Source organism: Leopardus geoffroyi, chromosome A3 (genome assembly GCF_018350155.1).
Source record: "Leopardus geoffroyi isolate Oge1 chromosome A3, O.geoffroyi_Oge1_pat1.0, whole genome shotgun sequence".
In the NCBI taxonomy this organism is placed as follows: Eukaryota; Metazoa; Chordata; class Mammalia; order Carnivora; family Felidae; genus Leopardus; species Leopardus geoffroyi.
The window spans coordinates 81,475,320-81,490,711 of record NC_059336.1 but is presented as its reverse complement, the minus strand read 5'-3'; the positions used below and the strand labels follow the sequence as shown (position 1 = coordinate 81,490,711).

The window sequence follows — 15,392 nt, the reverse complement described above, 5'->3', positions numbered from 1 at the left end:
TGTCACTTCAACCTTGTGAAAGCTCCAAGAACTATTCCTGTCTTCAGTACAGAGAAAATGAATTACAGAACCCCAATGAAAACAAAAACCCATAAGTGTTGCCATAGCCACCTCATCCTACATTCCGATCCCAGCAGAATTACCAGAGGAATTTTGTGGAAGGGAAGTTGGGTTTCTTCAGTATTGATTTCAAAATGTCAGAGAGAGATTTCAGCTTCCATTAGTAAACTCCTATCAAGCCACTAGACATAGAAGCTATTTCTGTAACTCATGTATTCCTAGCTTCCCAGTGTATGACTACAGTGGAAATTATCCTTCCATTTTATACCAAAATTATGACAGCCTTCTATCCTACCAGCCCATTTGCTAGGAAGTCACCTCTCTCAAAGTGCTTTCAATTATATCTGAAACCTTATTTTTACTCTTTATTTATAAAACTCTAAAATAGAGCTTTCCTATACATCCCCTCTGGCCTTCTCAATACACTGCTTTGACTTTCAGGAAAGTTTGGCTGTCATGGGCTCAGTTCTCCCCAGTGTTGTCCCCCTATCAGCCTCAGGAAAGAGAAAATATTTTCCTTTGGGCCAAAGGGAGCATCTTGATCGTGCCTCCTGCTTTTTGGTGTGGCCAAAAGCAGATACAATGCCTTTCCAGCCTAGGAGTTCCTCAAACTCTGATTATTTCCCTCTCTGAGCTGCTGTTGTCTGCTGCCATTCCTGACAAGCACAGAAACTTGTTTTTCCTGCAGCCTTGGGGAGAGCTCACTGCCAGCGTTAGCCTGCTCGAAGCTTCTCCATACCTCAAAGTCCAGGACCAAATAGATGTCTGATTCAGAGAGTCATGGAAGTCCTTCCTTCCACAGTCCATGGCTTCAATTTATTTCCTACATGGAAATAACTGGATTATCCAGTTCCCAGGATGATTTATAGTGGGCACATTCATTTTCTAAAAAGAAAAACCTACTTCCACCCAACCATTGAGTCCAACAGGTGCCCCTTGGCCCAATAATACAAAGTACTATAATATTGGCCTTTATCACAAAGTCAGGTGTAGTCTCTTGTACTATTTCTCAGGTACAGAGATCTCTACGTGCATTAATGCATCTGTGAGGGTTCAGCATAGGTCTGGAAATGGACGGCTACTACATGAAGGTAATTGAAGGAGGTTAGTAAAGGCACTATTCACAAGGCATGAGTAGGGTTTACAGAAATCAGCAGGGGTTAATGCAGTGTCTGGGGGTTAACAACAATGGGGGGTTGTTGCTGCCCATACATCTGAAGTGAGAAAGGAAGAGTGTGTTTCCTAAAACCCAGAAGGAATATGGAGAGAGCTATCTGACCAGAGTGGTAGCCCTGAACACCCTGGTAGAGAGAGAGCAAGGGAGATGGGGAGTAAATAACCTCACTCTTCTCTGTCTTCCAGAGTCCTGCTCAGTGCCTATCACTACCACCCCATTCACCAAACCCAGCGCTAGCCAGAAGGCAAGGAGGTTGGTCGCTGTGGTCCATAAAGGTCAGCTTCCCAGCACCAGAGCAGGGCAGAGAAGGATAAAAATTAGATTTAAAGAGGCAAAAGAAGCAAAACTACCTATTGTGAAACTCAAGTGCTTTAATTTTTTTCTCTAAGTTTATTTCTTAAAAGTTGTAAGACCTGTTCTAACATTAGTGTGAGGGTTCTATTAATAGATTCTCCTGATGTTTACCTCTTGATTTTAAAAGCTTTAACCAAAACAAACAAACAAAATAAATAAATAAAATAAAAATAAAAAAATAAAAGCTTTAACCATATGCCCCCTAAGTCATTGCTATCCAAAACCTAAGTTGCCTGGTCATTTTTGTTGATCTCTACTCAGCAGGAGCCCTTTCTCTTCAAATATTTTATTACTTCTCTGTCCTTCTGAATCTCTCTCGTGATTTCCTTAAGGTGCAGCAGCTAAAGCTTCATACCTTATTCTAGAAGCATGCAAACTCAGATAATAATAGGAAATATACTAAATAAGGAGAACTTGAAGAACAGTAAAACTAAAATAAAATTTAGAGAAATAGAAATTATAGCAGTATTGGAAATTAGAACAATTTAGAGGTGGTTAGGAATTAGTAGATATTAACACGAAATAGACCATAAAACCGAAATTCATAGCAGGCGTTGGGGTACAGGTTTCCATAAGCTTTAATATATTTTTGATGACTTGATATTGATCCTATTTTAGGGGGAGTATTTTGCATAGCGTAATCAAATAGCTCTCGTGACTAGATAGGACTCTAGCCTCCAAATGCAATTCCAAATGTGATAATACCAACAAAGCCTGAAAGGGGTGGGAATGAGGATGAAGATGGAAGAGAAAAAGGCAGGTAAATCTTCCATTCTGTGTGAGAATGAGCACCTGTTAATTTTTGTTAATATAAAAATGTAAGCTTAGATATGTTAGGATCATCATTAACCATATAAAGATGGAAATCAGAACTTTCAAAACACTGGAAAGGGCAGAAAAAGAATAACAAAACTCTACCATCTAGCAAAAATCATGAAAGGAAAAAATATGCAACAAGAAAACATAAGTTGGAAACATAAAATATGACGGGCCTACCACATTCTTCCTCATCACCCATCTGGAATTTTTCTTTGACTCCTCTCTCACTTACCATGTCAGTGTGACTGACTCACTTGATCTTTCCTTGGAAAAATCTCTTGTGTCTGATCACTTCAGTTCTCATGCCCACACCTCTCATATCCTTGTCCTGTACTAATGCTAATGTTCAAGCACAACATATCCTAGCTTAGCCTCACCGCAGCAATTAGCGCAATCTACATAAAACATAATATCACACCCCTACTCAGGGCTCCCCATTCATTCCCATCTACCCTTCTTACCTGATTTTCAAGGCCTTCTATGATATGACCCATCTGTGTTTCATCAATTCTAAGACCTATTCTTTTTTTTTTTTTTTTTTAATTTTTTTTTTTCAACGTTTATTTATTTTGGGACAGAGAGAGACAGAGCATGAACGGGGGAGGGGCAGAGAGAGAGGGAGACACAGAATCGGAAACAGGCTCCAGGCTCTGAGCCATCAGCCCAGAGCCTGACGCGGGGCTCGAACTCACGGACCGCGGGATCGTGACCTGGCTGAAGTCGGACGCTTAACCGACTGCGCCACCCAGGCGCCCCTAAGACCTATTCTTAAAATATATTAAAACATCTCTGAAATCAGAGTGCATCTTATAATGAATGGCAATCTTGGCATCTTAGATTCAATGAAATACGGTTATTTTCTCAGTTCTTGGCTTGCTATGGGACACCTCTGTTCTAGAAAACAGGACCTCTCACTTTGCTGTGCTATGACTCATTCTGTCAAATGAGTGGCAGAAACCTCAAGCTTCTTAACCAGTTGGTTAAGCTCCAAATTTTTGTTCAGGGATTTCCCTCTGTCAGGGTATCCCTCTCCCTGGCCTCCTTTTCTATATGGGCCCATCTTTCAGACCGAGCTCAAAGGCAGCTCAAAGAGTGCTTTGTTCACTACCTCAGCTGGAAGCAACCTTCCCTTGGAATCCTTCCAGTTCCTTCTTTGTAGCTCTAGCAACTCTTATCACATGGTTCCTTTTAGTTTACATACTTGGATACATATTTGGTCTGTACACAGGACTCCTAGAGTCCTGCAAATTGCTTGTGAAGGCAGCTAAAATTGTGACATTCTGTGAAAGAACATAAATTTGCTTCACTAATGCAATCCAGGATATTCAGTTTCTTTAAAATCTGTGAAGTACTGCCATCCCAGAACTCAAGAAGAGCCTTGTTTTGAACTGCCCTCTACAGGTAGTATATCATCAGTGAGCCAGAGAGAGGCCTAAGACCATGGATCAGCAACACATGCTGGAAGACACTCAGATGGGATGGAGAGCTGCTAGGAGTGGCTGCCCAACTGGCAGGACTCACTGGCCCTATTCCTGGCAGTAGCCTTTGGAAAGGTCAAGCTCTGAAAAACCATGTTGCTTAGAGATTGTCAGTCCTCTCCACTCTTTATCCTCACATGAGCCATGATGTGGATCCAAGATGGGGCCAGGTGGAGGACTCTTCGTTTTTCAATTTACCCTTCCCTCCAGAAATCCAGACCGGACTGGAAGTCCAAGAACTCTGTTACCTCAATAGGCACCTACAGGGAGACACTGAACATAACTCAGCCCTGTCTGAGGGTATAGCCTGGGAAAGAGGGCTAATGTTCACACCATCATCTGCAACAGATTCTTCTCCATCACAGCTAATTTTGAACTCTCTGAAGTTATGTAAATACATCTTTGTTGTAATATATTACAAGCCTTTCTCTAAGAAAACTCTCGTGGCCACAAGATGATAAAAATCTGCTCAAATGCCTTCTTGCTACTGACGTGCCATTCTGTGGCTAAATTTAAAATGACTTGTGAAATTTCCTGCTGAGTTCTGCTTCCTAAGACTAGTGCCATTTTCTAAAAGGCCTCCCAGTTAACCAGCTTTCCATGGGTAACCTCTTCAGCCTCAGTCTCGACCGACAGAGGGCGTTGGTTAGAGAAGCTTGAGGTTTCCGCCAGCTTCTACATTCTGACATCTGTTCAGTTACTCTACGTAGCTCATTTCCCCTGCACTGGGTGTTTGCATGAATGAGTATGAAACTCACTTTTCTGAAACAAAATGGTTGGCATGTTCCTTGAAAGCTTTCTATAAGATGTTATTACTTTCCAATGGCTTCACACCAGAAGGCCTCACATAAAAGTCACAATTGTCGATCTGATTTCACCAAAATAAATCATTTGAAGAATTTTTTTACTCATTGAAAGAGTCATTATTATAGAAAATGTAGACAATATAGAATGTTAAAAAAAAGAGGTAAAAATTGCTTCAATTCTGACATTGTTAACACTATGGCATGTATCCTTATAAGTTTTCCTTGCATATATAGTCATGATTTTTTCAAAAATATTTGATATAGAATTGAAATCACACTTTGCAAACTTTTTTTTAAGCTTGTTCTTATCCTTTAATGATAAATGATTAACATTTTCCTTTGTCATTATGCAACAGTTAACTGCGTGGACTCTGGAGGTAGCCTGTCTGAATTTGAATCCTGGCCCTGTTGTCACTTACTAATTGTGTGACCCTTGGGCATGTCATTTAAGTGAAATATGTACTTCAGATTCCTCATTGGTAAATGGGGATAATAATATTTACTTCACAGAGTTGTTGTGAATATTTAAGTGAGTCAGCATTTGCCGAGAACTTAGAACAGTGCCTGACAGGTAGTACGGGCTTTATAAGGCTAGCTACAACTACTATGACTACTACTACTACAATTTTGCTACAACATCATTTTAAAGACTGGATAGGATTGCATTTTGGGGGATATAGCATAATGTATTTAGTCAAAGTCCATTGCTGGGTAGAGTGTTCTACTTTTTGGTATTTTGAGCAATACTGTAAACAGACATCTTTCTTCCACTGCATTTGTAACAGGACAGACTATACATCAAGCAGGGAAGGAGTATAGATAGTGATGGGAAATGGAAGTACTATCTTTTACTTTTTTGGTTTTGAGCTTGGTTGGAGAGGCAGATGTCACCAGTATTTCACTTTTGCCTGGAAGACTGCTGCTGAGAAACTACTCAGACTTTATGGCTCCACCCAGTCAAATAGCGGATTGTCCTTCCCACATTGAATCACTAGTAATCATATCCTCAGATTCTGATAGAAGGGTCCTTAGCCAGCCATGTCATATACTTTTAGTTCCTCATGCAACAGCTGTCATAGAATTTCTCAGCCCTGGGGGTTCAGCTCCAAGGAAGCCTTGGGGGACACTCACTGAACTCAGTGAGCCCCTGGAGCCTCCCTCTCTTCTAGGCTGGTGCATGAGATCCTGTTAGAGATGCTTCTGCTCTCATTTAGAGTTTAATTCCTGTGGCCTTTCTCCCAACACTACTGGGGACAAGTGGAAGGGGCCTTTTTCTGAATCCTGATCCCCTGCCCTTTCTAATGGGAATGGTTATGGTGCATTCTGATAAAATAGGAATAGTATCCTCTCTACAGGTTGAGAGAATTATAGACTTAGAGGTATTACATGGCTTCATGGAACAACCTTATGCAACAAAGCTATGCCAGTGCAGATGAACACTGGCAACAGGCAGCTCCTCCTAAGAGGACAGTGACTCATAAGATCATCTTCATGAAACTGCACAGGGAGGCATGTCAAATGCCTGCTTATTACTATCTCTCTGTTAAATGTTATCACCAACAAAACCACCTAACTTGGAGCTCAGCTTCTCCTAAAAGTTCATAACATACCATATTCCAAAAGACTCGCAACTTCTTGATTTCTGCCTTTATTATCTCCTGGGTTCTCTGAAGGTATTATCTCCTAGCTTCCCTGGAAAGTTCTACCCACCTGCTACTCCCATGGGTTCTGGAGAAATACACTACGTTGAGAATTCACTTAATACATGGAGACAGGAGAGCTCTCCCATAACCTCAACCATCTCCAATCAACTGGACATTTAACCTGGAGCCAGAGGTCTATGTCTCTTCCAGTAGGTAGACACTTTCTTAGAATACAAGGACGAGGACACTGATGCTAAATAGAAATAGTGGCAAAAATGGGTAAAATTAGTCTATACTTTTAGAAGTCAGAAATCTGGTCAGGAAAGTAGGGGGAAAGAGGGCAAGGGAGACTTCTAGGAGGCTGGTAACATAGTCTGATAACATAATTTGGACCTGGGTGCTGATTACATGGATGTGTTCATTTTGTGCAAATTTAATGAACTGTACGCTTGAGATAAGTGTGCTTTGTGTGTGTGTGTGTGTTGTATTTCAATAAAAAAATTTCACCTGGGTAGTTCAGTTGGCTAAGCATCTAACTCTTGATTTTGGCTCAGGTTGTGATCTCAGGGTTCATGAGTTTGAGCCTGGTGTTGGCTCCATAATGACAGGGCAGAGCCAGCTTGGGATTCTCTCTCTCTCTCTTTCAAAAAAAATAAATAAACTTAAAAAAATTTCAGTAGAGGATATCCATAAACTGGATTAAATATAGAATATTCGTCTCTTAGGACTAGTGATTCTTTCCTATGACTACTAGATTTAGCAGATAAAAATACAGGATGCCTCACTAAACTTCAATTTCAGACAGACAACAAATAATTTTTGAGCACAAGTATGTCCCATGCAATATTTGAGATATGTTTATACTAAAAAAGTATTCATTGCCTATGTGAAATTCAAATATAGCTAATCACCCTGTATTTTATCTGGCAACCCTAATCTTAAATCATCTAAGTATGTTTTATCTTTGATGTAATGAGCAAGTGAGAAAAGGATATATATTAAGGATATGTAGTCTTAGATGGAAATATTGAAATGTATAAATAAATTATAGGAGACAGAAATGAGAAAATAAGTGCTCTAGTTTTTCACTTACTCCATTCCTCCTTCAATTAATACCCCTCTTCTGTTTTCAGGTCCTCATTCCCACTTTCGTGTCAATGAAGAGAACAGAAATAAGATAAGCCAAAGAAATAAGGTAGTGCCAAAATCATTCACACTTCCATTTACTGAGTTTGAATTTGCAACTCTGTTGGTGTTTCTGAACATTCAGTCCTGATTTGTCTATGTTCTTGTTTCTTATTTTTTATTGAACTGCTTCCCCTCTATTTTCTCTTTTTCAGAACTCTGTAACCTCTGCCCCGTTGGAAGTTGAACCCTTCCCAATATAAGCAGTGTTTTTCCTGCCTTTTCTTATCTTTAGGTTTCATAAGCTAAACCTGAAAAATCTATTTGTTATTGATCTCAGAAAGGTCATTTTTCCCTTTTCTCTCTCCAGAAACGTTAACTAATATGTAGCTGGTACATTTCAACTATGGTTCTCATACAGTTGGTAGATTTAAACCAAGTTTTCAGAATTCCATCTCCCCTTTCTTTCCTATACTTCCCACTCTTAAGGGTGAAGAAATTCCAGCACAAATTATTTAGTACAACTAGGCTGTGTCAGTAAATGGAATCAAGTCTCAAAGGTTTTGTGCTTTGATATATTTTCAATACATAGAAATGGTAGCAATAAAATGAAATTATTTTCTGCATCCACAAAGGCTTCCAAGTCATGATTCTGTAATACCAAGAGTGTTAGCACTTATTTGGAGTAAAATTCTTAAGTCAGAAATGATTGTAATATCCTTTCATTTAAGCAATAACTACATCTCCTAAAATACTTGAGGGGAGGTAGAAAGGGGGAAGATGAAAGTTGCATCCACATCAAGGACAGATGATATTGTGTTTCAACAGCCCACTTTTGAAACCGTTGTTCTAAATGCTGGCCAATTCTTTCAAAAGTTAGTGGTTTTCTGCAATGTTGTCAACTAATGTGTATTTCTTTTTTTTTTTTTAATGTTTATTTATTTTTGAGAGAGACAGAGACAGAATGCAAGTGGGTTAGTGGCAGAGAGAGAAGGAGACACAGAATCCAAAGCAGGCTCCAGGCTCTGAGCTGTCAGCACAGAGCCCAACGTGGGGCTCAAACTCACAAGCTGTGAGATCATGACCTGAGCCAAAGTCGGACGCTCAACTGACTGAACCACCCAGGCGCCCCACTAATGTGTATTTCTGATCGAACCACTTCACTCATCATCGATCCAGTCATTTCTAAATGACGCCAGGGAACACTTTTCACTGATTTTCATACAATTGATTGAAATAACTGGTTATCCTGTTGTCATGGAGACTATGTATGTGTGTGTGTATACACACACACACACACATATATATTACTCCTGTGTTAATGAGTATTACTGTTATCAATTACCTTTGCTGAGAGAGTGGGGGAGATAGGAGGAGGGCAGAATGATGAAACCCATTATATGCAGAGAATTTAAAAATACACAGAGACAAATTAGTATGAAAGTATCATAAACACACAAAAAAAGCACTAATTTTTATGGAACAGTATTAGCATAGATACATAAATCAAGTAGCTCTGGACTTTTCAGGACACTTTGTGAGCATTACTGAAAAGGCCCATTAATCAATAAATGACTTAAACAATTGTGGAATCCTTAATAGCTCTAATAGTTCCCGTGCAAATGCAATAATGACATTTAGCACCTAAATAAGTTCCAGGAATGTGCTGGGTTACCACTTACTTACTAACTACTTGCTTTTTTTGTCCCTAACATTTCTATAACATTCAAAAGTCTCCAAAATCTGTCCCCACTTACTTTTCCAACCTTATCTACTATAGCTCCTTGAGTTATTTCCGATCAGGTCTCTTTATTAGCTTCTAGATCAGTGTCTCTATACCCAGGAGGCTGCCAGAATATCACCTTACTCACTTCCTCCCTGCCCACCCAAATCATCTTTCACTGTCCAGGTCCAGCTCAAAACCCACCACTCTCATTAAATTAATTGCCTTCTCTAGCTCACAGCCATCTTTCCTTTTGCCTGGCTATATTATTAAATTATTGTCTATACCACTAATGTACTTTTTTTACATACTAGCTTATACCATCTTCTGCAGTATTTTCTTAGAGTTATTTAATATGCATAAGTATATGAACATACTTTTGTAAACTATAAAGAACCATACCATTGTATATATATTATTGTCTTCATTACTAGTTTATAACCTTCCTGAGATGGAGATTGCACATACATTTTCACATGACATCTAGGAGAGCAGGTTATACTCCATGGCCCCTCAGTAAATATTTTCTGATGAATAAATGCATGGAAAGCCACTGCTTTTGGAGTGGAGATAAACTACCAAAGTTTGCATTTGCCCCTTGTTAACTGTCTGAATTTGAACTATTTAATCTCTGTGCTTCAATTTCCTTATTCATACAATAGGGATAATAAAGATATTTACTTCATAGAGTTGCTTTGAGAATTAAATGAATTTATACATGTAAAGTGCCTAAAATAGCTTGTGTAGCACATAGCAAGTACTCGATAAATATCAGCTTTCTAATGAATGAACGAAACAGAATGGATTATAATGAAAATCTAGAGAAAACAATGGCTACTTTTGTTATTCCTCAATCTATGATTATAAAATTATACATAGTATATAACAATGTTAAGAGAAATTAGTATATCTCTAAGATATAAGCCATGATGATTTATTCTGGAGAGAGTTTTCAGAATGAAGTTTGTATTCTATATGATTGACCTTTTTTTTTTTTTTTATAATTTCCACAGTGGTTAACATACAGTGTTGTAATAGTTTCAGGTGTACAATACAGTGATTAAACAATTCCATATATTTCTCAGAGCTCATCATAAGTGCACTCTTAATCCCCTTACCTGTTTCACCCACCCCGTCACCTACCTCCCCTCTGGTAATGCTCTGTTCTCTACAGTTTGGAGTCTGTTTCTTGTCTCTTTTTTTTTCCCCGTTGTTCATTTGTTTTGTCTCTTAAATTCTACATATTAGTGAAATTATATGGTATTTGTCTTTCTCTGACTGGCTTATTTTTGTTAGCATTATACTCTGTAGCTCCATCCATGTTGTTGCAAATGGCAAGATTTCATTCTTTTTTATGGGTGAGTAATATTCCAGTGTGTGTGTGTGTGTGTGTGTGTGTGTGTGTGTGTGTGTACCATATCTTCTTTATCCATTATCTATTGATGGACACTTGGGCTGCCTCCATAGTTTAGCTATTGTAAATAATGCTGCAATAAACATAGGGGTGCATATATCCCTTCAAATTAGTGTTTTTGTATTCTTTGGGTAAATATGGAGAAGTGTGATTTCTGGATCATAGGGTAGTTCTGTTTTAATTTTTTGAGGAACCTCCATACTGTTTTCCACAGTGGCTGCACTAGTTTTCATTCCCACCAACACTCCACAAGGATTCTTTCTTCTCCACATGCTTGCTAACACTTGTTGTTTCTTGTGTTGTTGATTTCAGTCATTCTGACAGGTGTAAGGTGATAGCTTATTGTAGTTTTGATGATGAGTGATGTTGAGCATCTTTTCACGTGTCTGTTAGCCACCTGGATGTTGTCTTTGGAGAAATTTCTGTTCATGTCTTCTGCCTATTTTTAACTGTATTATTTGTAATTCTTTAGTGTTACATAAATTCTTTCATATTTTGGACACTAACATTTTGTCAGATATGTCATTTGCAAATATCTTATCCCATTCAGTAGATTGTCTTTTAGTTTTGTTGCTTGTTTCCTTTGCCGTATAGAGGCTTTTTATTTTGATGTGGTCCCAATAGTTTATTTTTGCTTTTGTTTCCTTTGCCTCGGGAGACGTATCTAGAAAGATGTTCTTATGGCCAATGTCATAGAAATTGCTGCCTATGTTCTCTTCTAGGATAGTTATGGTTGCAGATATCACATTCAGGTCTTTAATCCATTTTGAGTTTATTTTTGTGTATAGAGTAATAAAGTGATCCAGTTTCGTTCTTTTTTGCATGTATCTGTCCAGTTTTCACATTTCTAGGCCTTCTATTGTGTTCTATTGATGTGTGTGTCTACTTTTGTCCCCAAACCATACTGTTTTGATTACTAAAGCATCATAATATAACTTTAAGTCTGGAATTATGATACCTCCAGTTTTGTTTTTCTTTTTTCAAGATTAGTTTGGCTATTTGGAGTCAGTTTTGGTTCCATACAAACTGTAGGTTTGTTCTAGTTCTGTGAAAGATGCTATTGGTATTTTGATAGGGAATGTATTAAATCTGTAGATTGCTCTGTAGTATGGACATTTAAAAAATATTGGGTCTTCCAATCCATGAACATGGATTGTCTTTCCATTTCTTGTCATCTTTAATTTCTTTCATCAGTGTGTTATACTTTTTATAGTACAGAACTTTCACCTCTTTGGTTAAGTTTATTCCTAGGCATTTAATTATATTTAATGTAATTATAAGTGGAATTATTTTCTTAATTTCTCTTTCTGCTACTTCATTATTAGTGTATAGAAATGCAACAGATTTTTGTACATTGATTTTTGTATGCTGCCATCTCGTTGAATTCATTTATCAGTTCTAGCAGTTTTTTGGTGGAGTCTTTAGGGTTTTCTATACAGTATCATGTCATCTGCAAAGAGTGAAAGATTTACTTACTCCTTACCAATTTGGGTGCTTTTCATTTCTTTTTATTATCTGATTGTTGTGGCTAGGACTTCCAGTACTATGTTGAATAAAACTGGTGAGAGTGGACATCTTAGTCTTCTTCCTGACCTTAGGGGAAAAGCTCTGTATTTCCCCATTGAGTATGATGTTTGCTGTGGGTTTTTTATATAAGGTTATTATTATGTTAAGGTGTATTCCCTCTAAACCTACTTTGTTGAGAGGTTTTATCATGAATGGATGTTGTACTTTGTCAAATGCTTTTGCTACAACTTATCAAATGATCATATGGGTTTTATCCTTTCTCTTATTGATATGATGTATCACATTGATTGATTTGTGAATATTGAACCACCCTTGAATCCCAGGGATAAACCCCATTTGGTTGTGGTGAATGATTTTTTAATGTATTGTTAGAATGAGTTTGCTAATATTTCGTTGTGGGGATTTTTGCATCGATGTTCATCAGAGATACTGACCTATGGTTTCTTTTTTTTGTTATGTGTCTGGTTTTGGTGTCAGGGTAATACAAGCCTTACAGAATGAATTTGGAAGCTTTCCTTCCTCTTCTATTTTTTTTGTTTTACTTCTTTTTAAGTTTATTTATTTATTTTGAGAGAGAGAGAGCATGAGCAGGGGAGCGGCAGAGAGGGAGAGAGAGAATCCTAAGCATATGCAGGGCTCAAACCCACAAACTGTGAGATCATGACCTGAGCCGAAATCAAGAATCAGACACCCAACCAGCTGATCCTCTTCTTCTCCAGGTGCCCTGTTCTTCTATTTTTAGAAATAGTTTGAGAAGAATAGGTATTAACTCTTCTTTAAATGTTTGGTAGAATTCACCTATGATGCCATCTGGCCCTGGACTTTTTTTGGTTGGGAGTTTTCTTTTTACTGATTCAATTTCATTGCTGTTATTACGTCTGTTCAAATTTTCTACTTCTGGCTTCAGTTTTTGGTAGGGTATATGTTTTAAGGAATTGATACATTTCTTCCGAGTTGCGTAGTTTTTTGACATAAAAGTTTTCTTAATATTCTTTCATAATCCTTTGTATTTCTGTGGTGGCAGTTGTTATTTCTCCACTTTTGTTTCTTATTTTGTTTATTTGAGTCCTCTCTCTCCCCTCTCTCTCTCCCCCCTTTTTTTGGAAAGGTTTACCAATTTTGTTGATCTTTAACAACCAGCTGTTCATTGATCTGTTCTATTGGTTTTCAGTTTTTGAATCACTTATTTCTGCTGTAATCTTCATCATTTCCTTCCTTCTACTGGTCTGAGGTTTTGTTTTCTTCTCTTTCTAGCTTCTTTAGATATAAGTTTAGGTTGTTTATTTAAGATTTTTCCAGCTTTTTGAGTTAGGCCTGTTTTGCTATAAACTTCCCTTTTAGAGCCATTTTGGCTGCATTCCAAAGATTTGGGACCACTGTGGTTTCCTTTGTCTTCCTGTGTTTTTATGTTTCCTCTTTGATTTCTTGATTGATCCATTCATGTTATTTAACCTCCATGTATTTGTGCTCTTTCCAGATTTTTTCTTGCAGTTGATTTCTAGTTTTATTGTGTTGTGGTTGGAAAAGCTGCTTGGTATACCTTCAATCTTTTTTAATTTGTTGAGACTATTTCTGTGACCTAATATATGATCTACTCTGGAGAATGTTCCATGTTCACTTGAAAAGAATGTGTATTCTGCTGTTTTAGGATGGAATGTTCTGTGTAGGTCTATTAAATCCATCTGTTCCAGTGTATCATTTAAAGCCATTGTCTTCTTGTTGGTTTTCTGTTTAGATGATCTATCCACTGATGTAAATGGGGTGTTAAATTCCCCTACTATTATTGTATTACTTTCATTAGTTCTATTATATTTGTTATTAACTATTTTGTTTTTGTGTGCTCCCATGTTGGATACACAATTTTTACAATTGTTAGGTCTTCTTGTTGGGTTGTCCTCTTACCTTAATGATTCTATAGTGTCCTTCTTTGTGTCTTGTTACAGTCTTTGTTTTAAAGTCTATTTTGCCTGATATAAGTATTGCTACTCTGGCTTTTTCATATCCATTTGCGTGATAAATATTTTCCATCCCCTCACTTTCAATGTGCATGTGTCTTAGGTCTGAAATGAGTCTCTTATAGGCAGCTTATAGATGGGTCCTGGTTTTTTATACATTCTGACACCCTATGTCTTTTTATTGGATATTTAGTCCATTTACATGCAAAGTAATTATTGAGAAGTATGTATTTATTGCCATTTTGTTGTTTTGTGGTTGTTTTGTAAATATTCTGTTCCTTTCTTCCCTTCCTCTCTTCTCTCACCATGGGTTGGCTTTCGTTAGGGATGTACTTGGATTCTTTTCTCTTTAATTTTGCATATCTGTTACTTTTTTTTTTTTTTTTAGTTTATTCATTTATTTCGAAAGAGAGAGTGACCGAGACAGAGATAGAGACAGCACAGGGGAGGGGCAGAGAAAGGGAGAGACAGAATCCCAACCATGTTCTGCCCCATGAGCACAGAGCCTGATGTGGGGCTCAAACTCACTAACCATGAGATCATGACCTGAGCTGAGATCAAGAGTTAGCCACTTAAATAACTGAGCCACCCAGGCATCCCATTGTTACTATTTTTTGATTTGCAGCTACCATTAGGTTTGCATATAACACCTTCTGTATATAGCAGTCTATATGAAGTTGATGATCACTTAAGTTTGAACCCATTCTTTACTCCTCTGCTCCCTACATTTTAGGTATATGGTGTCATACTCTATATCCTTTTATTTTGTGAGTTCCTTAACTGAGTTTTACAGACATAATTTTTTTTTTTACTGTTTTTATGCTTCCTGCTTTTCTTACTCTTACTTATGGTCTTTCCTTGCCACTCAAAGAGTTCTCTTTAATGTTTCTTGTAGGGCTGGTGTAGTGGTAATGAACTCCTCTAGCTTTTGTTTCTCTGAGAAATTCTTTATCTTTCTTTCTATTCTGAATGATAGCCTTGCTGGATAGAGTATTCTTGGCTACAGACTTTTCCTTCCAGCACTTTAAATATATCATGCCACTTCCTTCTGGCCTACAAAATTTTTGCTGAAGAATCCACTAATAGCCATATGGGGTTTCCCTTGTGTGTAACTGCCTTCTCTTGCTGCTTTTAAAATTCTCTATCACTACTTTTTGCCATTTTAATTACTGTGTGTCTTGGTGTGAACCTCCTTGAGTTGATTTTGTTTGGGGATCTCTGTGCCTCCTGGATCTGGATATCTGTTTCCTTTCCCAGATTAGGGAAGTTTTTAGCTATTCTTTCAAATACATTTTCTTCCCCCTTTTCTCG

The 15,392-nt window shown here is 37.7% G+C and overlaps 1 long non-coding RNA gene across 4 annotated transcripts in view; it reads left to right on the top strand.

Moving 5' to 3' along the window:
• LOC123580857 overlaps window positions 1–15,392 on the top strand; it is a 176,030-nt gene that overhangs the window by 128,963 nt on the left and 31,675 nt on the right. For 2 of the 4 annotated variants that reach the window (XR_006703496.1, XR_006703498.1), the window contains exon 4: window positions 7,471–8,092. This is a non-coding gene — a long non-coding RNA (uncharacterized LOC123580857). Of the gene's footprint in view, window positions 1–7,470; window positions 8,093–15,392 lie in introns of those variants that run through there. The other 2 variants (XR_006703497.1, XR_006703499.1) reach the window with 2 other exon arrangements.